The sequence below is a fragment of the Ursus arctos genome, chromosome X (genome assembly GCF_023065955.2).
Source record: "Ursus arctos isolate Adak ecotype North America chromosome X, UrsArc2.0, whole genome shotgun sequence".
Lineage (NCBI taxonomy): Eukaryota > Metazoa > Chordata > Mammalia > Carnivora > Ursidae > Ursus > Ursus arctos.
This window is the reverse complement of record NC_079873.1, coordinates 92,530,196-92,555,494: the sequence shown is the minus strand read 5'-3', so window position 1 is coordinate 92,555,494 and position 25,299 is coordinate 92,530,196. Positions and strand designations below refer to the sequence as shown.

Genomic DNA, 25,299 nt, shown 5'->3' with positions numbered 1-25,299 from the left:
TGATAACATCAAAACACATGGGTACTACATGTCATAATTTTTTTAAAAGATTTATTTATATATATAGAGAGAGAAAGAGCACAAGTTGAGGGAGGGGCAGGGGCTGGCCGTGTGACTTGATCCATAACCCTGAGATTATGACCTGAGCCCAAAACAACAGTTGGATGCTCAACCCACTGAGCCACCCAGGCACCCTCATATTTTTTTTTTAAGATTTGATTTTTAAAGAATCTCTACACCCAACGTGGGGCTTGAACTCACAACCCTGAGATCAAGAGTCACACTCTCCACCAACTGAGCCAGCCAGCCACCTCCCCCACCCCGTGTCATCATATTTTTTAAAAAGATTTTATTTATTTATTTGACAGAGAGAGACAGTGATAGAGGGGACACAAGCAAGAGGAGTGTGAGAGGGAGAAGCAGGCTTCCCATGGAGCAGGGAGCCTGATGTGGGGCTCGATCCCAGGACCCTGGGATCATAACCTGAGCCAAAGGCAGGCGTTCAATGGCTGAGCCACCCAGGCGCCCCCGGTGTCATCATTTTTAAAGATGTTTTGCCTGAATCATCTAAAGTTTTAAAGCAGCAGGTCTCAGGTTTAGTCCAAGGGAATAGTTTTAAAGATTTTCTCCTTATTAGAAATGAAACTTTTTAATCAACCCTGATTTCAGGCAAACGTCTACTTATAATAAAAAGAATAACTGCTCCAGTTGAAGCAGGAATAGTTCAGGTCCCTGAGGGTCCAGAGACTGCCCCAAGGCACCGTGAAAAAAAATTGGAGGCTGTTGGTCCAAAGCAGGGGTTGGCAAATTATGGTACAGTGGACAAATCTGTCCCACTGTCTGTTTGTGTAAATACAGCAATTTCCCCCTTATCTATGGTTTCGCTTTCTACAGTTTCAGTTGCCCAAGATCAGCTGTGGTTCAGAAGCAGATGCTCCTCCTTCTGACGTGTCATCTAACAGGACATCAGAACACCTACATCATTTACCTCCCTTTATCTCATCACATAGGCATTTTATCGTTTCATATCACCACAAGAGGAAGGGTGAGTAGAGTGCAATAAGATATTCTGAGATAGACCACATTCACGAAACTTTTATTACTGCATATTGTTATAATTATTCTCCTGCATTATTATTGTTGTTAATCTTCTACTGAGCCTAATTTATAAATTAAACTTTATCATAGGTATGTGTGTATAGGAAAAAAACGGTGTATATATAGGGTTCAGTACTATCTGTAGTTTCAGGCACTGCGCGGTTCAGTTTTACTGGGGGTCCTGGGACATATTCCTCATGGATAAAGGACTACTGTAAAGTTTTATTGGAACAGAGCCAGGCCTAGTTGTCTATGTATTGTATGTCTGCTTTTACGGTTGAGTGATTGGGACAGGGACTGTATGGCCCACAAAACCTAAAATATTTACCACTAGGCTCTTTACAGAAAATTTCGCCCACCTTTGGTCCATAGGATACTACTTTCTAGGGTACCGCAGCACTCAAAGTACATGCATATTAAATGGTTATTTGAATTAGTTTCACAACAGAATTGTATAATGCCACAAAATCATACATATAGATAAGAATGAGGATAAAAACTTTTCCCACCCGGCTCATTCCTAGTGGCTTTAAAAACTACCCAGGTCTAAGGCTAAAGTGGGTTTAAGGGAACTTTTTCTGTCTCCTTATCTGCACAGCATAAACCCTACTTAGGAGTTACAAAGGCGAGAAGTCACAGTCAGTGTATGGAACAATTTGTCTGTGGGATGCTCGCTCTCTTCACTTGGCAAGAATAATACAAACTGGCAGTCTACTTGGAGCTGATTTTGCTCCAACCTCAAGGGTAATCACTGGGAACATCAGTGACAATAGCGTCATGGGTGTAGGCTTTTGTTACAAGCAAGGGCTAAAGTGATAACTCAGGGAAAAACTTTTTATATACGGGGCTAGATGATTTGAGAACAATATTGACATGAACTGATTTAATATTGCAATCACTGTGAGAGTTTTTATGGATTTTCAAGTACCAGAATCCATAAAAGACAATCATTCTGAAACTGGCCACAATTTCTCAGGACCAAGCTAAAATTCTGTGATCATCAACCTTCAATTATGTTTGAAAGGGGGGCGCTTGGGTGGCCCAGTGGGGCACCTGGGTGGCTCAGTGGGGCGCCTGGGTGGCTCAGTCGTTAAGCGTCTGCCTTTCGGCTCAGGGCTTGATCGAGCCCCACTTCTTCCTCTCCCACTCCCCCTGCTTGTGTTCCCTCTCTCGCTGGCTGTCTCTCTGTCAAATAAATAAATAAATAAAATCTTAAAAAAAAATTATGTTTGAAAGGTCAGCTGTGTTCCAGATTATGATGGTAAATATTCAAAAAATGTTTTCAGTTTGGCTTTGGAATCTTTATATGTTTTTTCAGTCTATACCACCTTCTTAATGATGTTTTCTTGGTGTTAATATTAAAATGAATTTTCAATCTCTGAGCACACAAGAACTGAAAGTAGAGAAAGAGAGTCTAGAAATGTGTTAAGAGATGCAGAAAAAAAAAAAGAGAAATGCAGAAAAGCCAGCTTGGGATTTAAATTGTCTTACTATTATGTAATGGAATACTAAGTAGCATGTATTACTCTTCGGGACTCTGGAATAAAACTAACTGGGATTCTCTTAAAACAAAACAACAAAAAAAGGAATTTATTCATTGGCATAATCAAATGTAGACTGCTTTAACACTTGTCTGTTCCTTTGTGATTAATATATTAGAGAAGAATCTGAGTATAAAGCGAAGTTTGCGTGTGCTTCAGTGTGATTTTTGTCAGCCAGAAGCACTAGGTAAAAGCAGGAAAGTACACCCAGCTGAATCAAGTCACAGAGGAATGCAGAAAATACACAGCTATCTACCTCAGACAACCACCAGCTACCTCAGTTCATTGTCTGTGTTTTGAGTCACATCCGTCCATATCTAAGCGTTAGAACTTTCCTTCAGAGTCTGATTTCAGATAACCCTCCTTCTACCCCTTCACAATAACTCACCAGCTACAACCCCTCTGATACTCATTTCCACAAGCAAACTTCAGGTCTTTTTAAAATAAAGTGCCCTATTTGTTTCATTATATGTTTGTTTCATAACCATTTAATAGGTGTAAAACTCTGCCACTACCATTTTTATTAGGTTTGTATGTTTTTGTGTATGTGTCACCGAAAAGGTTTTCGGTTTGGGTTTTTTGGGTTTTTTTAGAGCAGTTAGGTGTTATTCAGTTTTCAGAAACACATATTTTCTTGGTATGTTTTTTAAAAATTGTTTTATTTGAGTATAGTTAACATACAGTGTTACGTTCGTTTCAGGTGTACAATATAGTGACTTCACATCTCTATACACAAACGTTTTTTAAAAATATTTTTTAATTATTGAGAGAGAGTGTGAGAGAGAAAGAGAACGAGCAGGGGGGAGGAGCAGAGGGAGAGGGAGAAGCAGACTCCCCGCTGAGCAGGGAGCCCGAAGTGGGGCTCTATCCCAGGACCCCAAGATCATGATCTGAGCTAAAGGCAGACGTTTAACCACCTGAGCCACCCAGGCACCCTGTCTATACACAAAGTTTTTGAGTGTTTTACTCCTAGCCGCATAGTCCACATAAACCTTGGGGTTTTTACTGAACAACTTTGTGTAGTGGAGTGATTTTTAGAAAAGCATATGTCACCACATGGCAGCTCTGACTGTAGTCCAGATGAAGTAGCTTTAGGTATGGCTGGATCCAGGGTCCAGTATATCAATACTCTCTCTTCTTGCCCATCTCTCATCTTTGCTTATCCCTGCTTCTTTTTGTGATGTGGCTTCAATTTTCCTACCACAGACAGCTTCCTTCTTGAAGTTAATGAAGAAGGCAGCAGGCAACTTTAGTTTATAATGTCCTAATAATTCTCAATTCCAAAGGAAGTGAGACTTTTTTTTGTCCCAGTGGTCATATAGTAAGTCTCAGAGATGATGTTGATTGGCCTTAGGAAATTCCTGCAGCTAAGGGCATAGAGAACTCTTATTTGTCAGGCCTAGGCCAGCTGATTGCCTACTACTCACCAAGTGGAGAGAGACTACTGTGAGTATATTTCTCGCTAGGACCACATGGAATATGCAATGGTTGTTTTTTTCCAAAAGAGGGTTACTAGCAGACAGAAACAATGTGCTAACCACAGTTATTAATGTTTCAGTCTCTGTGCTCATTGACATGACAAAAGCTCACGATGTGTTAAATGAAAACAGATGTTATGAAATACTGCATGTGGACTAATCCCATTTATGTAAAATCATTTATCTATGTATATGTGTATATAAGCATAGAGAATTCTGGAAGAATATTCAGAAATGATTGATGATGATGGTCTTTGGCTGCTGATTAAAATAATAAGAGATGTGTGCCTTATTTATACCTTCATATAATGATTGTGTTTCCTACAGTGAATGTATATTACTTTTTATTTTTTTATTTTTTAAGATTTTACTTTTAAGTAATCTCTACACCCAGTGTGGGGCTTGAGCTCATGACCTGAAGATCAAGTCACATGCTGTACTGACTGAGCCAGCCAGGACACCCATACCCAATCTACTTTTTTGTTCTTTTTTTTCCCAATCCACTTTTTGATAAGTGTTAACAAATTTCTTCATTGAATTTGGCCCAAATCTGTGTTTGTTTGTTTGTTTGTTTCTTTCTTTCTTTCTTCCTTTTTTTAAGATTTTATATATTGATTTGACAGGGAGGGCGAGAGAACACAAGCAGAGGGAACAGTAGAGGCAGAGAAAGAAGCAGACTCCTCACTGAGCTGGGAGCCCAATGTGGGGCTCAATCCCAGGACCCTCAGATCGTGACCTGAGCTGAAGGCAGATGCTTAACTGACTGAGCCACCCAGGTGCCCCCCAAATTTGTGTTTCTAATTTACATGTACTGGTTATAATTCTGGTTACTAAATCTATACAAAACCTTTAATCTATTTAAAGGTGGTTATCAGTCCTCTTTATTATTTTTTACTTTGAGAATATACATTGATGTGTTTACACTAAATATGTTCAGAGACAAAGACAAATGGGAATTTCAAATGCACAAATGTACATTAAATAAGTATGGGATAATATGTGTACATACTAAACATGTCTACCCATGTATAGGGTACCTGCCTAACGGTATGCTCTCCGTGTGTACCTAGTAATACTATATTACATTAGAATAACTCTTTATACTTTCTGAGATAGTTTCACACCTCTTATGTCATTCAATGACAATAAAATAATAATAATTGCTCTCATTAAGTTAGTTCTAGGTACTTTATTAAGTACTTTGGGTATATTATTTCAGTTAACCCATATAATATATGAGGAATATAGTATTTTATAAGTAGGGAAACAGATTTAGAACAGTTAAGTAACTTGCCCAAAGTTTCAAGGTTGGATTTAGTGGTCAAGATTTGAGCCTAAGGTCACATTTTTATTTTATTTTATTTTATTCATTATCTCCCCAGAGTTTGCTGTAGTTTTACTAGCCTGTAGCAACTGAGCCATGTTAACGAGTGAAGTGTCAGAAATGATAATCTTACAACAAAAAAATTAAAGCAATTAGTTGATAGGTCTTTTTTTTCATTTTGTAATGATATTCTTAATCTAAATGGATACATCTCAACATTGGGGGTTGTGGGGGCGCCTGGGTGGCTCAGTCGTTAAGCGTCTGCCTTCGGCTCAGGGCGTGATCCTGGCGTTCTGGGATCGAGCTCCGCATCAGGCTCCTCCGCTGGGAGCCTGCTTCTTCCTCTCCCACTCCCCGTGCTTGTGTTCCCTCTCTCGCTGGCTGTCTCTCTCTCTCTCAAATAAATAAATAAAATCTTAAAAAACAAAAACAAAAACAAAAAAACATTGGGGATTGTGGTACGCAGAATTTTAAGATAGACCCCAAGATTTCCTAGCTCCTAGTGAACCCACCCTTCCTCCCAGTTATTCAATTCAACACTAATCTAGGTGCTGCTAGGAAGGGATTTTGCAGATGTCATTAAAGCCCCAAACCAGTTGACTTTAAGATAGGGAGATTATACAGGTGGATTTGACCTAATCACATGAGCCCTGTAAAAGCCGAGTTTTCTCTGGCTGGTGGGGAAGAGGAAGTCCAAGCAACCGCACTCTGTCTGGCTGAGAAGAAAGCAAACATGCCGTGAACTGCTGATGAGGTGTGGAATGTGGCCTCTAGGAACTGAGAATGTCCCCTTGCTGATAGGAGGGAATTGGAGCCCTCCGTCTTGTGGTTGCAAGGAGCTGAATTCTGCCAACAGTCTGAACAAGCTGGGAAAGGGACCGCAAGCTCCATATGAGAATGCAGCCTGGCCAACACCTTTATTTCAGCCTTGCGAGACCTTGAGCAGAGCCTGGCCACACTGTCCCCAGACTTCTGATTTACAGAACTGTGAGATAACAAATTTGTATTTTTTAAAGCCATAACTTTTGGGTAATTTGTTATGAAGCAATAAAAACGATTACAGGGAGGGCCACCTGGCTGGCTCAGTCGGTAGAGCATGTGACTCTTGATCTCAGGGTTGTGAGCTCAAGCCCTACGTTGGGCGTAGAGATTACTTAAAAAAAAAAAAGACACCAAAAAACTATTACAGGGATAAATATCCCTATCCTCCCTCTGCCTGTTAAGAACGACAGATCTAGGGGCACTAAGCTGGCTCAATCAGCAGAGCATGCAACTCTTGGTCTCCGAGTTTTAAATTCAAGCCCCATATTGGGAGCAGAGATTACTTAAATATAAAATCTTAAAAAAAAAAAAAAAGGACAACAGATCTAAGTAGGTCATGGTTAAGCAAGTGTAATAGGTCAACAGATGCTGTTTGCTTTCTGAAGTCCTTGAGTGCACTTGGGAATAAATGTAACACTGGAGTGAACATTAAGGTATAATGTAACAGAAGAGAAAAACAGTGAATTTAGAAAAAATAACCCAACATGCATTTACAATATGAAAGAAGTATTTTGCTTCACATACACTCACACACAGACTATGCCCCAAATTCAACTCCGTTTGCAAAATCTCTGAAGTTTAGTAATCCTGCTACCTGTGTGATATTAGGGACTGTCTGATCCCCTGCTTGCTTCTGTGGTCTTTTACCTTCGAGCGAACCTGCTTGCATTCAGAATTTGGGTTGAGTTTTAATGTTAATCTTACTACCGACCTTCCAGTATTGTTACCCAGCTTCACTGTGGTTGCTTGATCATTCATTCATTCATTCAACAGATGTTTATGAAGGGCTTACTACGTACCAGGCATTGTGCCATGTGGTGGGTTGACAATGGTATGGCCTAGTCCTTCTGAGACTTATTTAAGCAACTACACTAATTGTCCTTTACTCCTTTTGGGGATGAGACATGACTGGGTACCTCATGTGGGCAAGTGAAGGGTTGGCATTAGCCTAATAAGTTTAGTAGCTAGAGTAAGGCTGCTACCTAAATGTGGCCTAAATCTGAGGATTTTTTTATTTCACTACTTTTGGAACATCCTTAGCCATTATCTTTAGATATTGTCTCTCTCTTCTTTTTTTTTTAATTAAAAAAAATCTCAAAAAAAAATTTCTACACCCAATGTGGGGCTTGAACTCATGACCCCCAAGATCAGGAGTCGCATGCTGTACCGACTGAGCCAGCCAGGTGCCGCATCTTTCTTATTTTCTTTAATATTTCCTTCTAGAATTCCCATTAGATGCATGTCGGTCCTTCTCATTATATCCTTTAACCTTCATATTTTTCCTTGTGTGTATGTGATGCTTATTTGTGAGAACACCTTCACTGGACCCTTCTCTTTGGAGATTCTTTGAGACCTGGGTTTAAAGTGAATTCTTCCGGAAAAGAGTTGCACTTACTCCTATGAGTCACCTGGAAATCCAGTTGGCCCTTGAACAACGTGGGAGTCAGGGATACTAAGCCCCCATGCAGTCAAAATCTCTATAACTTTTGCCTCCCCGAAAAATTAACTACTAATAGGTTACTGTTGGCCGAAAGTCTTACTGATACCATTAAACAGCCAGTTAACACATATTTTGTATGTGATATGTATTATATACTGTATTTTACAGTAAAGTAAGTTAGAGAAAAGACAGTGTTATTAAGAAAATCCTAAGAGGGGTGCCTGGCTGGCTCAGTCAGTAGAGCACATGATTCTTGGTCTCAGGGTCATGAGTTCAAAGCCCCACGTTGGGTGTAGAGCTTACTTAAAAAAAAATCGTAAGGAAGAGAAAATACATTTAGAGTACTATATTGTGGGGTGCCTGGGTGGCACAGCGGTTAAGCGTCTGCCTTCAGCTCAGGGCGTGATCCCGGCGTTATGGGATCGAGCCCCACATCAGGCTCCTCCGCTATGAGCCTGCTTCTTCCTCTCCCACTCCCCCTGCTTGTGTTCCCTCTCTCGCTGGCTGTCTCTATCTCTGTCGAATAAATAAATGAAATCTTAAAAAAAAAAAAAAGAGTACTATATTGTATTTATTGGAAAAAATCTGCATGTAAGTGGACCCATGCAGTTCAAACCTGTGTTGTTCAGGGATCAATTGCACTGCCAATACAGACCTATTTTAAGCTAAATTTCTGGCGTGCGGTGTTTTGACTGTATAGGTAATGTGAATTCTGGACCCAAACATGCCTGAGTACAGGTTTGGGGTTATGCTGTCTAAACGGAATTTCTCTCTCTCTTTCTCTCTCTCTCCTCTTTTTCTATTCTATCCAGAGACAAAACCAAGACGAGCACATATCTCTACCATCTGCCTCTAGGTAGTGTTTTTTTGTTGTTGGTGGTTGTTCCCCCCTCCACCCGCCCTGTTCGTCCATTAAGGGCATCATCTCTGGGGATGTGACTTTAAGAAGAGAAGGAGGGAGATGCTATGTGGATGTTCTGACTTGTAACCTTGCCTGGGCCCCTGGATTTGTTCCTTTTGTCCCTTGCACTTGATTGGCTCATTAAAGCTACTCTCTGGGGTTGCTAAGAAGCAGTAGCTATCCCAAGGTAAATGCCAGCTTTATAACTTCCTTTTTACCCTCTGGATTAGTGCTGACGTCTTCTTACTGCCTCTTATTTTCCCACCATCTCAACCATCAGCCCTGCATTTAAAAAGACATGGTCTGGGGTGTCTGGGTGGTGCAGTCGCTTAAGCGTCTGACTCTTGATTTCAGCTCAGGTCATGATCTCAGGGTCCTGAGATCAAGCCCAGCTTGGGGCTCCGTGCAAAGCGTGGAGTCTGCTTAGGATTTTCTCTTACCCTCCACCTCTACCCGTCCCCCTGCATGGGTGCTCTCTCTCTGTGTCTCTCTAAATAAATAAATAACATGTTTAGCAGGACACAGTCTATCTGTCCTCTCTCTGTGTCTCGTCTATCATTTTAAGATGTGCTATACTAGAGGTATTTCTTCAGCCATCTCTGCTGCTGTATTACCTCAACTCAGTTCTGTTCCACAGAAAGCTAGGGCTTTGGATAGGTGGATTAAGTGCTGGGAGAGTTGTCATGGAGGCAGTCTGACAGGCAAAGAGTAAAACTGCCTGTACAGGCGCTCTGCCTTTGGGTTTATATCGATCAGGCTGTGACATAGTTGCGGTGGTAGATATGTGATCATCAGACTTTATGGCGTCTTTGAAAAAATAAGGATGTTTGAGGTCCTGCATCAGGTAGTGTGACAGCTACTTCCACCAGCAGCACGTCCTGAGGAGGACACTTTCTGGACTGGGGAATTGCAGAAAGGGGATGAAGTACTGTTTGGGTAGAAAGTGAGACTCCATTCTTTTCAGAAGAGTATAAGGGTATCTAGTCTGCCTAGGAAGTATGGAGATTCAATCTGTTTGAAACTGATTTTAAAAAGAAAATCTTAAAAAAAAAAGTAAAAATAAAAATAAAATAAATAAAAACTCTGGGCACCTGGGTGGCTCAGTCGGTTAAGCGTCCAGCTCTTGATTTTGGCTCCGGTCATGATCTCAGGGATGTGAGGTCGAGCCCACATCAGGCTCTGCACTGGGCGTGGAGCCTGCTTAAGGTTCTCTCTCTCCCCCTCTCCCTCTGCCCCCCCACCTCTGCCACTCCCGCTCTATCTCTCTCTCTCTAACAAACAAACAAACAAACCTCTCCACATCCTGTTAACGGGTTCCTCATCTGATGACCACAGTCAAGATCCTGACACCTAAAGTAAACAAAGCTATGGAAGCAGCATGTCCTACCGCAATGATTTTTAAACTGTATACTCATGTGGGGAGCCTAGTAAAATATAGATTCTGGGGCTTTACCCTAGACTTGTTGAATTCTGATCTCTGAGAGGGCCCTGAAATCAGCATTTTATTTATTTATTTATTTATTTATTTATTTAAAGTTAAAAAAAATTTATTTAATCTCTACACCCAATGTGGGGCTCAGACTCACAACCCCGAGATCAAGAGCTACGTGCTCTACCAACTGAGCCAGCCAGGTGCCCCTGAAATCAGCATTTTAAGAAGCTTCTCTCAGGGGCGCCTGGGTGGCTCAGCCATTAAGCGTCTGCCTTCAGCTCAGGTCATGATCCCAGGGTCCTGGGATCGAGCCCTGCATCGGGCTCCCTCCTCAGCGGGAAGCCTGCTTCTCCCTCTTACACTCCGCTTGCTTGTGTTCCCTCTCTTGCTGTCTCTCTCTGTCAAATAAATAAATAAAATCTTTAAAAAAAAAAAAAAAAAAGGAAGCTTCTCCCAAGTGACTGTGATGCAGGTGGTGCTTTAACACTTTAAACAAGGTTGATTTGAAGAAGCTTCACATTATGTTTTCATACCTAAAAATTGCCATTTGGCCATTGGACTGAAGATTCCAGCCATAAATACTCAGAGACAATTATAGAAAAAATGCCTTCCTTTCTCCAAGTGACTGTGACATTGGGGAGGGGAGGTCCAAAAGTGGGACTATTAAAAAATATATATATTTTAGTGTATATTTATACTATAATATATACTTATATATACGTAACATATATATTATAAATACTTATGTAGAAGTATACTTATATACTTATAAACATACTTATTTTATATATAAATATAAATATAAATATATATATATATATATATACATATTGGTAATAAATATATGTATTAGTATTCTCTACACCCAATGTGGGGCTCAAACTCATGACCTGGAGATCAAGAGTCACACACTCCTCCAAGTGAGCCAGCCGGGCACCCCGGGACTATTAAAATATAAATATAAGAATTTCAAGTGTTTGTAAATGCTTGATGGCAGTTAGTGTATGTACGTGGGATGGTTCCAAAGATACATGTTTTTCAAGCCTGAATGGAGGAAAATTGAACTAGAGGGAGGTAAGGAAATTGTAGCCCTGTACGTTGGGGGAGGTGGGTGTGATACCTAAGGGTAGATTTGTAAAAATACAGATCCAAAATTCTGAAGTGTTTATTGAAAAAGAGAGAAGAGGCAGAAAATGTGTGGGACAACCAGAGTCGGGGACAGAAAGAAGCTTAAGCAGGCTGGATACAGAAAATGTGGTGGGAGTTGGAAGGTGCAGCAGCCAGGGAGCCTGGAGAGGGACAACAGAGAGAGACTGCAGACCATTCAGAATGCTATAATCCCAAGGGCGGGGATAGGAAAGGTGTGGGTTCAGGGCCTCAGGGCGGAGGAGATAGAAACAGGATGTCCTAGGAGCAGCCAGAGGGAAACCAGCCCTGTAGTTAGTGCTGTTTCAATCCAAAGCCCAAAACCATGTCTGCTGAAGGCTAGATAAGAAAGGACTTTGCTCCTCAAAAGACCAAAAAGCTTATATGGTAATCTGGGATTGGAAGGTGGAAGTAGGGAAGATTAATTAGAAAAACTGGTCTTCCCGGTCAGGGTCTACTCACTATGGGGAGTCCTCTATACTAGAAGGAATGTTAGCACGACCACTGGAAGGACCTAGTTAATAGCTCAAGATGTGCCAAGTTGAGTGATACTTTGCCATCACTGCAAATGTAAATAACTTCCCCTGCACCCCGATTTTCCTCTTAATGCTTTAAATTTACTTGCATCTGGAATAGACCAAGGGTACTGGTCAGTAGAGAAACAATGAGGATCCCAGCTAGAGGGTACCCAGGCCCATTTATCTATTTTTCTTTTCTCTTCTCTTCTTTTTTCTTTCTTCCTTTCTTCCTTCCTTCCTTTCTTCCTTTCTTTTTAAAAGATTTTTACTTATTTATTTGAGAGACAGAGTGTGAGCACAAGTGGGGTGGGGCGGGGGCAGAGGGGCAGAGGGAGAGGGAGAAGCAGCTCCCCGTTGAGCAGGGAGCCTGATGCCAGACTCAGTCCCAGGACCCTGGGATCATGACCTGAGCTGAAGGCAGATTTAGCCAACCAGGCTCCCCTCCAGGCTCATTTCATTCCATCAACAACCCCCCACAGACCTTTCATTTGTAGAACAAGATGCTCACCCTTTAAGTCCTGAAAAGAGGAAGAATGTTTTTATATCTAAACAGCCCTCCTAAACCAGGGCCGAGGCCAATAATTAGCCTCCTGGCTGGCTGTAGCTTTAGCTCATACTTCCGTGTGAGTTTGTTGATATGTATTCCAACTACTTCTGAAGCCTGGCTTTCTTGTTCTGACTACACATGCACCCAGGCACTTTCTTGCTGCCAGTTCATGGCCTTATTGAATATTCAGGGATCTGTTCTTTTATTTTATTTTATTTTATTTTATTTTAAAGATTTTATTTATTTATTTGACAGAGATAGAGACAGCCAGAGAGAGAGGGAACACAAGCAGGGGGAGTGGGAGAGGAAGAAGCAGACTCATAGCGGAGGAGCCTGATGTGGGGCTCGATCCCATAACGCCGGGATCACGCCCTGAGCCGAAGGCAGGCACTTAACTGCTGTGCCACCCAGGCGCCCCAGGGATCTGTTCTTTTAGAAAGGGGTAATGGTCCTGGTCCACAAATACCCTATGTGTGTCTAGGTAAATTAGGTGAAAGGAGTTGAGAGGGCCCTTTAATAGGACCCCCCCACCACCACAGCAGGACACAGATTAGGGTCTCAGACCCAGCCCAAGTCGGGCCTTCACATTTCCCCATGGCTAGAGTCCTCCAAATCATGGTTAGGCACTCCTACCTAGGATAAAGGCCCAAGTTTTCTGGTGTCTTCTTTGTTGTGGAATGACAACAACAGATGCCCTCTGTTTCCATGGTCTCTCAACCATCTCTCTTCTAATCCCAGAAATATCTTCAGGTTCCTTGGGCTAGGCTGGCTGAACTGTCCTCAGGACTTTTTAGCTAAGCAGCTGTTGATAAGAATGTGATGATGTAATGAAGGCATCTAGGGAAGTTGCTCTGGGGATAAATTGTCCTCGGTCCCAGGATCAAGTTCTATCAAAAAAAGAAAATTTTAGGTGGCTTCATTGCACTCTATGTCTGATACCGGGCCCTGGAATGTTGCTGCATGCCAATAGTAAATCTATCCCCACAAAATAGGACTAGCTAGAGTTATAAATAGCTTCTGAAGAGATTTGTTAATTTACCTACAATGGTTTTATGATAAATTATTACAGGAAGCTAGAATTATTATGGCTGTATCTTTGAGCAGATGGGGAGGTAGTTGTCAATCAGGGCAATCATGTTCTTTATACTATCAGTGACAATATTTAGTTTAAATCAGCAAAACAGTTCTTACAAGGTAATATTGCATCATATTTTTACAAAAGAGAACTTCATGTGGTTATAACAAAAATATGAATGAGGGGTCACCTGGATGGCTCAGTCAGCAGAACATCCAACCATTGATGTCAGGATTATGAGTCCAAGCCCCACGTTGGATGTGAAGCCTACTTAAAAATAAATATTAATGGAAGCTTGTGTTTTTATATTACTTATAAGGTTTATTCATTCATTCATTTATTCTCCATAGGATTACAAAATTGGGTAAGACTTATTTCCTCGAAGACCTTAGAATTTAGAAAGGAGGACAAATACGTTAAAAACTGATTGAAATGCAATGTAGTGTTAGAGATATGGTGGCAGTGGTTGTTCACCTTGGATACACATCAGAATCACCTGGAGAGCTGGGAAAGATTCTGATGCCCAGACGGCACCAGAGGGATGGCCTTTGCCTGGAAAGAAAAGGAAACTCTGTAGCTGGATTTTGAAGGATGAGTAGTTCACCAGGTTAAAAAGAAGAGGAAGGGCCTTATAGGCAGAAGAAATTTTACTTGCAAAGGCACAGATGGGGGATCTGCAAGGCTGGAGACATCAGATCCTAGCATGCAAAAGAAGGGGCTATGAAAGATGTATTTGGGGGCACCTGGGTGGCTCAGTTGGTTAAGCATCTGCCTTTGACTCAGGTCATGATCCCAGGGTCCTGGGATCAAGTCCTGCATTGGGCTCCCTGCTCAGCAGGGAGTCTGCTTCTCCCTCTTCCTTTACCCCTCCCCCAACTCGTGCTCTTTCTCTCTCTTTCTCAAATAAATAAAAATAAAATCTTAAAAAAGAGAAAGAAAGAAAGATGTTATTTGGAGAAGTAGGCAGGGGCCAGGTCCTTAAAGACCCTAAAGAGATATGTACTTTATTATGTAGGGAGCCACTGAAGGGTTTTGAGCAGGGAGTTGCCATGATCACGGTCAGCTTTTCAGTTTTATTTTCTTTATTTTTTAAAAAAGACTTTATTTATTTAGAGAGAGAGAGTGAGCAGAGGGAGGGGCGGAGGGAGAGAGGGAGAGAGAGGATCTCAAGCAGACTCCCCGCTTAGAGTGAGTGTGATGCCGGGCTCGATGTGGGGCTTGATGGAGGGCTTGATGGGGGGCTCGATCCCAGGATCCTGAGTTCATCACCTGAGCGGAAATCAAGAGTCGGATACTTAGCTGACAGCCCCCCAGACGCCCCAGCTTTTCGGTTTTAAAACTTTATTCTGGTGGCAGTTTAAGGAAGGAGTAGACAACCCAAACCAGGTCAGAGAGACCTTTTAGGCGGTTATTACAGAAATCCAAGTGAGAAGTTCTGTGGGTCTAGACTAAGGCCGTGGCAGTAGGGATAAAGTAGAAGAAATGGATGTGAGAAATACTTAGGAGGTAAAACTACCTTGGAGCACAGAGGGAGGGGATACATGGAAAAAGGAGGCATGGGACTGCAGAGTTTCTCATCAGGGTGACTAGGAGAATAAAAACAACATGACGGAAACAGAAGTCCGTGTGGAGGCACATGTTTGATTTCAGTGTTTGGGTAAATGTGAAGGGACAGACGAGCAAGAAGGAATCGCCAGGACGCACTTGAATGTACAGGACTGGACATTTGAAAAGGGATCGATCCAAGCAATAGAAAGTTTCGATTTGTACTGATCCAAATGATAGGAACCAGGCATAAATAGAGTCTCTGAAGTTTGAACATTTTGTTTTTTTCGCTTTGGCTTACCTTACCTGACAGCCCTCTAGTGACAGTAAGCACATACTACATTTCTTAAAAGTGCCTCACCTCAGTTAATGTGGTCACGAAATGGATACTCAGAGCCCTGGTGTGGTCAAAATATTATCGTAGGAATATTCCAGTACTCGTGTGTGGTGGTACAGCTACGCAGCAAGGGGCTCAGATGGAGCTTGAAGTTGTTATTTATACTAATTCTGGGAGAGTCAAGAGGATTCGAAATTGAGATTCCCCAAATCTATTTATATGAGAAACCAGGGAGTCGCATCAGAATCACTTGGAGAGCTTAGAAAAAATTCCAGTGCCCACGATGCATCCCAGACCAATTAATCAGAATTAATTGGCCAGGCATTCATATTTACTGAACTTCCTCAGGTAATTCTTTGTACAGCCAAGATTGAGAAACTGCTGTTCTGGAGGATGAGAGCATAATGATACACAGGGTTGAGTCAAGGATATTGGCTGAGGCGGCAGAGGAGGAGCGGTTCTGGGTGTGGCCAGGGTCGACCAATCAAATCGCCGCTGGGTTCAGCTCCCAGGGGGGTCCTACCTGTGGCCATACCTGAACTGCCATCCTTGAGACCTACATCTAAGGAGCTGCAAAAGCATCAACGCTGGGGCACCTGGCTGGCTCAGTCTGTGGAGCATTCAACTCTTGATCTCGAGGTTGTGAGTTCGAGCCCCACGTTGGGTGTGGAGATTGCCCAGAAGTAAAATCTTAAAAAAAAAAAAGTAAAAGCTAAAATACAGTGTCCTCTAAAACTCAGCAGCATAGTAAGAACGTAAGGAGTTAACAGCTCTGGCATTGGCAGCAACCCTGGCAGTAATGGTGATGGTGACTCCTTTAGCAACGTTTTCTCGAGCACCTGTACTGTGGGCTAGGCACTAGGCTAGGTGCTAAGGATACAGTGGCAAACAGGATTGACAAGGTCCTTTCTCTCTTGGATAATGGGTTCTAGTAATTTTGTTGGTACAGATGAACTAACAAAATGTCAGGTAGCGAGAAGTACTATGCAGGATATTAAATGGAGTGATATGATAGAGAATGAGTGTCTGTGGTAGATCAGGGAGGTTGCTGTCTGCAGAGGGGACATTTAAAGTTATGTGTGAATGACAAGGAGGAGGAGCTATAAGAAATTCAGGGAGGAGAACACTGTAGGCAAGGGCAATAGCAAATATAATGACCCCAAGGCAGGAGCAGCTTGGCACGTTTGAGGAACAGAAAGGAGGCCGGGTGGCTGGACCGGGTTGATTGAGGAGAGAGTGGCATGAGAGAGGTTCTGATGGTAGTCGCGAGCCAGATCATGTGAAGTCTAGTAAGCCATGGTAAAGTCTGAATTTTGTTTGTTGTTGTTGTTGTCGTTAAGTCTGAATTTTAATCTAAGTATGATGGAAAGTCACTGAGTGGTTTTGAGCAAGGAAATGATAAAACCTAATTTATATTTTAAAGGACCATTCTTATTATTGTTGTGGGAAATGGATTGGATTGGAGAAAGAATGGAAATGGGGAGAACACTTAGTAGGGTATTTGCGATAGCACAAATAAGATATGGTAGTGACTTGGGTTAGGATGGTAAGAGTGGACTTGGGAAAAGGTTGGCATATTTGAGATATGTTTTGGAGGTTGAATCTATACAATTTATGTATATATTTTAAAGACTTTATTTATTTATTTATTTGAGAGAGAGAGGTTGAGAGAACCAGTGTGAGGAGGGGCAGAAGGTGAAGCAGACTCCCCACTAGCAGGGAGCCAGATTCGGGGCTTGATCCCAGGACCCTGGGATCATGACCTGAGCCAAAGGCAGATGCTTAACCAACTCAGCCACCCAGGCACCTGAATCCATACAACTTATAGATAAATGGGACATGGGGGCTTGGGAGAGGTAGCAAGATGATGGTGATGGTGGCAGTAACATTGGCAGTGTCATTGTTGAGGACAGTAGCTCTTTCAGAAATGGTACTTCAGTGTCTTTGACAGCCAGCATCCATGGCTTCAGCTCGGACATCAGCTCATGCGGCCTGCATGGGCATTGCTAGCATACGAGCCTCTCTTGGTCATGAAAGGAACAGGAGACATCATTGCTGGAGAAGAATGGCAGGCACCACATAGCAGCAAAGCAGACTCATTTACAGAGCATATGTGAGATGGCCTCGGAGGACTTACTGCCAGAAAAATTTGAGAAAAACTTAAGAAGGGTTATTTATAACTTCTGCAGAACAGAGGAAGTGGAGTCAGAGACATGCTATTTTGTGATTGTGATCGCATATTATCTAAAAGCTGCTTTGAAGAAACTAATCTGGATTACTCTTAAAAGACGTCCCAGTTGGGGCACCCAGGTGGCTCAGTCGGTTAAGCATCTGCCTTCAGCTCAGGTCATGATCTCAGGGTCCTGGGATCAAGCCCCACATCAGGCTCTGTGGTCAGAGGGGAGTCTGCTTCTCCCTCTCCCTCTGCTCCTCCCCTTGCTCATTCTCTCTCTCTCTCTCTCTCTCTCAAATAATAAAATCTTAAAAAAGAAAGTGGTCCCAGTTGAAGCTATACTAAATTAAGGATTATCAAAAGTATTTTTTTTGTAAAAATTTCCCCACCAACTATGCAAACATTAACATTTTATATTATAATTATACAAGAAATCTTCAGCTACATGCTTATGAAGATTCAAATAATACAGAAGTGTTAAGTCTTCCCCCAGCTGTTCCCCTGTCACATTCCCCAACATGAGGAAACCATAAGAATTTAGTGAGTTGCCTTCAAAATGTTCTGTTTCTATATGTATGTGTACATATATTTATGCTTTTTGATGTGCTTTTTAATACATATATATTTTATGTATTATATTAATGTATATTATGTTCTTATATATTTATACATATATTATAGCATATTGAAAAAACATATATATGTACACATATATAAAAGCATTGAAAAATATTTTGAAGGAAAAGCATATAGAAAAAAGCATAAAAATAGCATATACTTAGCATTTATATATGTTATTTATGTATACAACACAGATATAGGTTTTTTACTTTCATTTATTTTTTAGGATTTTATTTTTAAGAAAAAATGTAAAATAATACAAATAATAAAAATATATATTTTTTAAGATTTAAAAATATATTTTATTTATTTATTTGAGAGAGAGAGAAAGAACACAAGCAGGGCGAGTGGCAGGCAGAGGGAGAGAGGGAGAAGCAGACTCCCCACTGAGTGGAGAGCCCAATGTGGGGCTCAATCCCAGGACCCGGAGCTCATGACCTGAGCCGAAGGCAGCCTCTTAACTGACTGAGCCGCCCAGGCGCCCTTATTTTTTTTAAGATTTTTTCCCCAAGATTTTATTTATTTATTTGACAGAGAGAGAGAGACAGCCAGTGAGAGAGGGAACACAAGCAGGGGGAGTGGGAGAGGAAGAAGCAGGCTCCCAGCGGAGCAGGGAGCCCAATGCAGGGCTTGATCCCAGAACGCTGGGATCACGCCCTGAGCCAAAGGCAGACGCCTAATGACTGAGCCACCCGGGTGCCCCCTTTTAAAGATTTTTTAAAAGATTTTATTTATTTATTTTAAAGATTTTATTTATTTATTGAGAGAGAGAGTGAGTGAGTGAGAGAGAGAGAGTGTGCGCCTGCACGAGTTGTGGGGAGGGGCAGAGAGAGAGGGAGAAGCAGATCCCCTGCTGAGCAGGGAGCCAGACACAGGACTCTATCCTAGGACCTCGGGATCATGACCTGAGCCCAAGGCAGACGCTTAACCAACTGAGCCACCCAGGCATCCCAGCTGCCCTATAATTTTTAAGCTCACCATGGTCAACCTCCACCTCTTAAGGTTAAAACGTAAACCTTCGGGGTGCCTGGGTGGCTCAGTAGGTTAAGGGTCTGCCTTGAGCTCAGGTCACGATCTCAGGGTCCTGGGACCGAGCCCCACGACAGATGGACTGTCTCTCTGTTCAGCGGGGAGCCCGACTCTCCCTCTCCCTCTGCCTCCTGCTCCTCCTGCTTTTGTGTGCGCCCGAGCACTCTGTCTGGCTGTCAAACGGATAGATAAAATCTTTAAAAGCAAACAAAACAAAACAAAACAAAAGAAAAACAAACCTAACACTTCTGTGTGTGAGCGTGTTGGGAGAAGGGGGATGAGAATCTTCGTCTGATCGGGGCATCAAAGGTTATTTGAGATCTTGCCTGTTGGAAATGTTTTTTAATTTACCCTGTCACTCGATGAATGGTTTGGCCAAGTATAGACTTTTAGTTTGGATATAGTTTTCCTAACATCGTGAAGGCATTGTCTCTCGTGTTTCAGTTTCCAGTGGTACACTGAGACGTGGTGCGGTTAAAGTCGTTACAAGGTGTAGGTTACGGCGGGAGCCGTGGGCAGCTGGGGTAGCCTGGAGAAGAACATCACTGCGTGTGACCAGGTCAAGGAACCGACTGACTAGCGACGTTCAGTGATCATCCGTGTGGATATCAAAGTCACCAAGAATGACGACAGTGGTTTAGGAGAGCAAGGTGTCAGACTGATGGCAGAGTCATCGTGACTGAGGGCTAGATGGCAGCAGCGATGTGTGGAATGGCTGATTTTGAACGAGGAACGAACTGGAAGTGGCCGTGAGGACAGCGGGCAACAAGGAGAACACTTTACCTCCAAGTCTGGTCGTGTGACTTCTGTGGAAGAGAAACAGCCTCCGCTTGACAGGGCTTTGGGGAAAGCAGTGTGCTTAGGGAAGTGTGAGGTTTTAGTGAGAACAAGAAGGGGAAGGAAACGTTAAGGCTAGAGACTGAGGTTTAGCAAAGTTTAATGTTGATAATGATTGAGTTCCAGAGGACACAGCAGAAGAATTTGGGAGGGTAAGGAGAGTGAGAGCTTTGGTCATCTTAGAAGAGGAAAAGTGCGGTATGCGAATTAAGATATAAATTGTGATAAGCAAGAGGTTCGGATGGCTGTCGTGACCGAAGGAAATAGGATCTATAAGGCGCACTGTGCGATTGCTGGACGAGTGGCTCTACGTACGGAAAACTGAAATAGCTAACTTCATATATAATGAATACTCTTTTTAAGGGTTGATTGATTTGAGAGAGAGAGAGAGCAGCACAGACGTGAGGAAGGGCAGAGGGAGAGGGAGAGAAACCCTTCAGCAGACTCCACTGAGCAAGGAGCCTGACCTGGGGCTGGATCCCAGGACCCTAGGACCATGACCTGAGCTGAAGGCAGGGGTTTAACGGACTGAGCCACCCAGGCGCCTCAGTCCTTTAATTTGTAAATATATTTTATCCCGGTCACTTTAGTTATTTATTTAGGAGCCTCCACCCCAATGTGGGGCTTGAACTCATGACCTTGAGATCAAATGTCACATGCTCTAAACTGAGCCAGCCAGGTACCCCACATTTATTAGTTTTATTTATTTATTTAAATTTTTTTTGTTTTTTAGAAGATTTTATTTATTTGTTTGCAGGAGAGAGAGAGACAGAGATAGCAAGAGAGAGAACGAGTGGAGAGGAGAGGGAGAAGCAGGCTCCCCACTGAGCAGGGAACCTGACATGGGGCTCAATCCCAGGACCCCGGGATCATGACCTGAGCTGAAGGCAGACACTTAACCAGCTGAGCCACCCAGGCGCCCCTTTCTTAGTTTTTAAATAACAACACTTGACTTTTGTTTATTCTGTCAGTTGTTGTACAATTTAAAATTTGTATGCAGTCTGACCTATTAAAAAAAAAACTTTTTAAAAATAGTCTGTACACCCAACGTGGGGCTTAAACTCGTGACCCTGAGGTTAAGAGTCATGTGCTCTGCCAACAGAGTTACCCAGGTGCCTCCATTTTTTTTTTCCCACTTTGTAGCCCGTGGGTTTTGTTAGCTGATTAGAAATCTTTTCCCATTTCGATATTGTTATAGGAATGTTTTGTATTTTCTTCTATTCTTCTATATTTTGTATTTTACATTTAAATCTTCAATCCATCTGGAATTTACTTTTGTATATGGTATAAAGTAGAGATTCTGATTTTCTTCTTCAAATGAATAGGAGGCTGTACTGACCTCATTTATTGAAAAATTATTTTCTTCCACTCTGATTTGAAATGCCACTATTACCATGTACTAAGGCCCTGGAAATACAAAGATCTGTTTCTAGACTCTATTTATTGTTGCCGCTTTATGTAAGTTTTGCTTCCTGGTAAAACAAGCTCATTCTCATTATTCTTATTTTTATTTTTTTATTTTTATTATTTTTTTAAAGATATTTATTTATTTGAGAGAAAGAGAGAGGGAGAAGACAGATGGAGAGTGAGAGAGAGAAGCAGACTCCCCACTCTGTGCCCCTCATTATTCCTATTTTTAAAAAATTTCTGGGAGGGACGCCTGCGTGGCTCAGTCATTAAAGCTTCTGCCTTCGGCTCAGGTCATGATCCCAGGGTCCTGGGATCCAGCCCCGTGTTGGGCTCCCTGCTCAGTGGGGAGTCTGCTTCTCCCTCTCCCTCTGCTGCTTTCCCTGCTTGTGCTTGTGCTCTCTCTCTCTGTCAAATAAATAAATAAATAAATAAATAAATAAATAAAATCTTAAAAAAAAATTCTGGGATATGCTCTTCTGGGTGAATTCTACAATTAACTCTAACCTTTCCAAAAATTTCTTTAGGTTTCTTTTTTGATTTTGTTTTAAGTAAACTCTATGCCCAACGTGGGACTCAAACTCATGACCCCAAGATCAAGAGTTGTATGCTCTACTGACTGAGCCAACCTGGCCCCCCTGTTTTTCCATTTTTTTTTTTGAAGATTTTATTTATTTAATTGTCAGAGAGACAGAGAGCATGAGCAGGGGGAGTGGCAGGCAGAGGGAGAAGCAGGCTCCCTGCTGAGCCAGGTGCCCAATGTGAGGCTCCATCCCAGCACCCTGGGATCATACCCTGAGCCCAAGGCAGATGCTTAACTGACTGAGCCACCCAGGCGTTCCTGTTTTTCCACATTTAAAGATGTTCTTTTATGTGCTTCAGTGAAGTTTTATAGTTTTCTTGATGTCGATTTTGTACAGTTTTTCTAAGTATTTTATAGTTTTGCTGTTGTCATGAAATTTTTTCATTGCATTTTCTAGTTAATTATCATTATACTGAAAGCAATTGATTTTGTGTATTCATGTTTTATCTTGACTCCTATAATTTTATTAGTTTTTATTTTATACCTTTCCAAGTTAGGCCATCATATTATCAGCAAATAAGTTGTCTCTTACTTTCCAATATTTAGCACACAATTTTCTTCCTTCTTTTAATTTTTTACTAAGATCAATATGGTGAAAGTGAATATTTTTTCTTGTCACTTAATCCTGAGAACTCCAATCATAGATGACTGTTAAGCTTGCATCTCTTGCGTTTTATTTTTAAAAATTATTTTAATTTTTTTTATTATTATTTTTAAGTAAGCTCTAGGCTCAACATGGGGCTTGAACTCACAACCCTGAGATCGAGTTGTATGTTCCACTGACTGAGGCAGCCAGGCGCCCCTCTCTTGCATTTTATTTTACTTGATTTTATTTATTTATTTTAAAAAATATTTATTCATTTATTTTAGAGAGAAAGAGAGAGAGCACAGGGGGGCAGGCAGAGAGAGAGAAGCAGACTCCCTGCTGAGCACAGAGCCCAACACGTGGGGCTCGATCTCACAATGCTGAGATCATGACCTGAACTTGAAATCAAGAGTCAGAGTCTTGGGGTGCCTGCGTGGCTCTGCCGGTTAAGCATCTGACTCCTGGTTTTGGCTCAGGTCATGATGTCCATGTCTGGAGATCAAGCCCTGCATTGAACCCAGAGTGGGGCTCTGCGCTCAGTGGGAACTCTGCTTCCCCTCTGCACCCTCCCCACCCCCCAAAATAAATAAATAAATCTTAAAAAAAAAAAGTAGAAGCTTAACTGACTGAGCCAGCCAGGAGCCCCACCTCTCTTGCATTTTAAATTAAGATTTGGGTTTTGAATGTTGGCTGGATATTTCCTGGAACCCTGAACTCAGCATGTCCAAAATCAAATGTAAAGTCCTATTTGCCCACACCTGCCCAAAACCTATCCCTAGTACTCATTTCCTTATTTCTGTTATTTGGGTTCACATGACTCAATTGCTCTAGCCTTTCAGGTTCAAACCCTTAATCATCCTTGATTTTCTCCATACTTCTTTCTTCCCTCTTGCTTTTTTTCCCCCTTCACTACTTTTGTTTAGAAATTTCTCTTGATTTGGTCTTTACCAGTTGTTATAACACATACCTCCTCCTTTCTATTCTTACTGTTACCCCCCTTTCAATCTAATTTAACAAACTATTAATTAGGGCCTTCAATTTTTAGGTATCTACATGGAGATACAACTGTAAATAAAAGTTCCTGCTCTTGAGTAGTTCACAAATAGTGGGTGATGGTTCCTAAATTTAACCGATTAGAGTACCATGTAATAGATGCTACAAGTGCTGTAGGTGTAGGGGCGTCTGCCTGGCTCAGTCAGAAGACATGTGACTTTTGATCTCGAGGTCGTGGGTTCGAGCCCCACATTGGGGTTAGAGATTACTTAAAAAAAAAAAAAGACTTAAAAAAAGAGAACTGTATGTATAAAGGATTGCAGTAGCTCTGAGGAGGAAATAATTATTTCTGCTTTTTGCTGAGTCAGAAAGGTTGACATTTGAGCTGAACCCTGAAGTATAGGTATAATTTTTTTACATGGAAAAGGAGAGGGAGAAGGGGCATTTCTGGTAGAGGAGACAGCATGGTATATGTCATATATTTATTCAACAAGCATTTATTGAGTGCTTACTGTTTGTCAGGGGTTGTACTCGGTTTGGAGCTTTAAGCAGCTCAGTCTTGTGGGAGACACAGATACGGAACAGATCATCACAATAAGACATTATGTAAAATACAAGTGATTCTTTATCAGAACAGTCCGTTCACTCAATGAAGATGTCCTTTTGGCCAAACATTTGGGTAGAGAAGCTATATATGCGCGATGATAAGGAGTCTTAACCAAATTTGACATGTTTCTCAAAATGTCTTTGTGACTGAGTTTGTAGGCGATTTTTCACCTCCCCCAAGGCATTTCTTCAGTTTTGCATTGGGGCGGGGAGATTGGTTTGGCAAGCAATTGATAGGACACAGTCTGTTTGTTAGCTTAATAAACAAGCATTTGTTGTAGGCCTATTGTGTGCCACATATTGTTAGACTTTGGGGGTACACGGAGAGTAAGACACAGTGTCTCCCTATAGAGAAAACTACAATCACGTGGGCTCACCGGTGCACAATTATAATTATACTACAATGAACTACAAACTGTGATAGAACTTCACGTTCTGTATTCTAGGAGGAGGTATGAGAGATGCTTGAGAAGGTACCAGGGAAGATTTCCTGGAGGGAATGACATCTGAGCTCTGTTAAGGAACCTGTAGGGATTAGGCAGATGAGGGGGGTGGGGGTGGCTGAGGCATTCTCAGAGGGAAAAGCAGCAGCAAGTCGGAGAGAAAAATACAAGTGGAGAACTATAAGCAGTTTGAGTTGACGGGGCACAAAATACAAGGCAGAGAGTGGGGGGGAATTCGAGAAGTCAGAGGAGGCTGGATCACGAATGGCTTTGTATGCCCTGTTAAAGAATTTGAATTTTATCCTGCACGTGCTGGGAACCCCTGGGAAATTACATGGTCAGATGCGCGTTTACGGTCATCATGTTCACCGTGTTGAAGATAGATTTGAATGAAAACATTAAAACAATAGCAGCAACGACAAATCCCCACCACCACCAAGACAGGATTGGCTTGGAACTTAAAAGTACATGGTATTGAAGGGGTGCAGGATGAGACACCCCAGAAGGTGCCACTTTGGCATAAGGATTATTTTGAGTTAAAAGTAATCAAAACCCAGCTGATGCAGGAAAAGCTCTCTGCCTCCCCCTCAAATGCCT

General features: G+C 42.0%; 1 long non-coding RNA gene across 5 annotated transcripts in view; it reads left to right on the top strand.

The window, feature by feature from the left end:
• LOC125281190 (uncharacterized) overlaps positions 1-25,299 on the top strand; it is a 114,052-nt gene that overhangs the window by 1,876 nt on the left and 86,877 nt on the right. For all 5 annotated transcript variants that reach the window (XR_008959998.1, XR_008959997.1, XR_008959999.1 and 2 more), the window contains exon 2: positions 895-1,045. This is a non-coding gene — a long non-coding RNA (uncharacterized LOC125281190). The remainder of the gene's footprint in view (positions 1-894; positions 1,046-25,299) is intronic.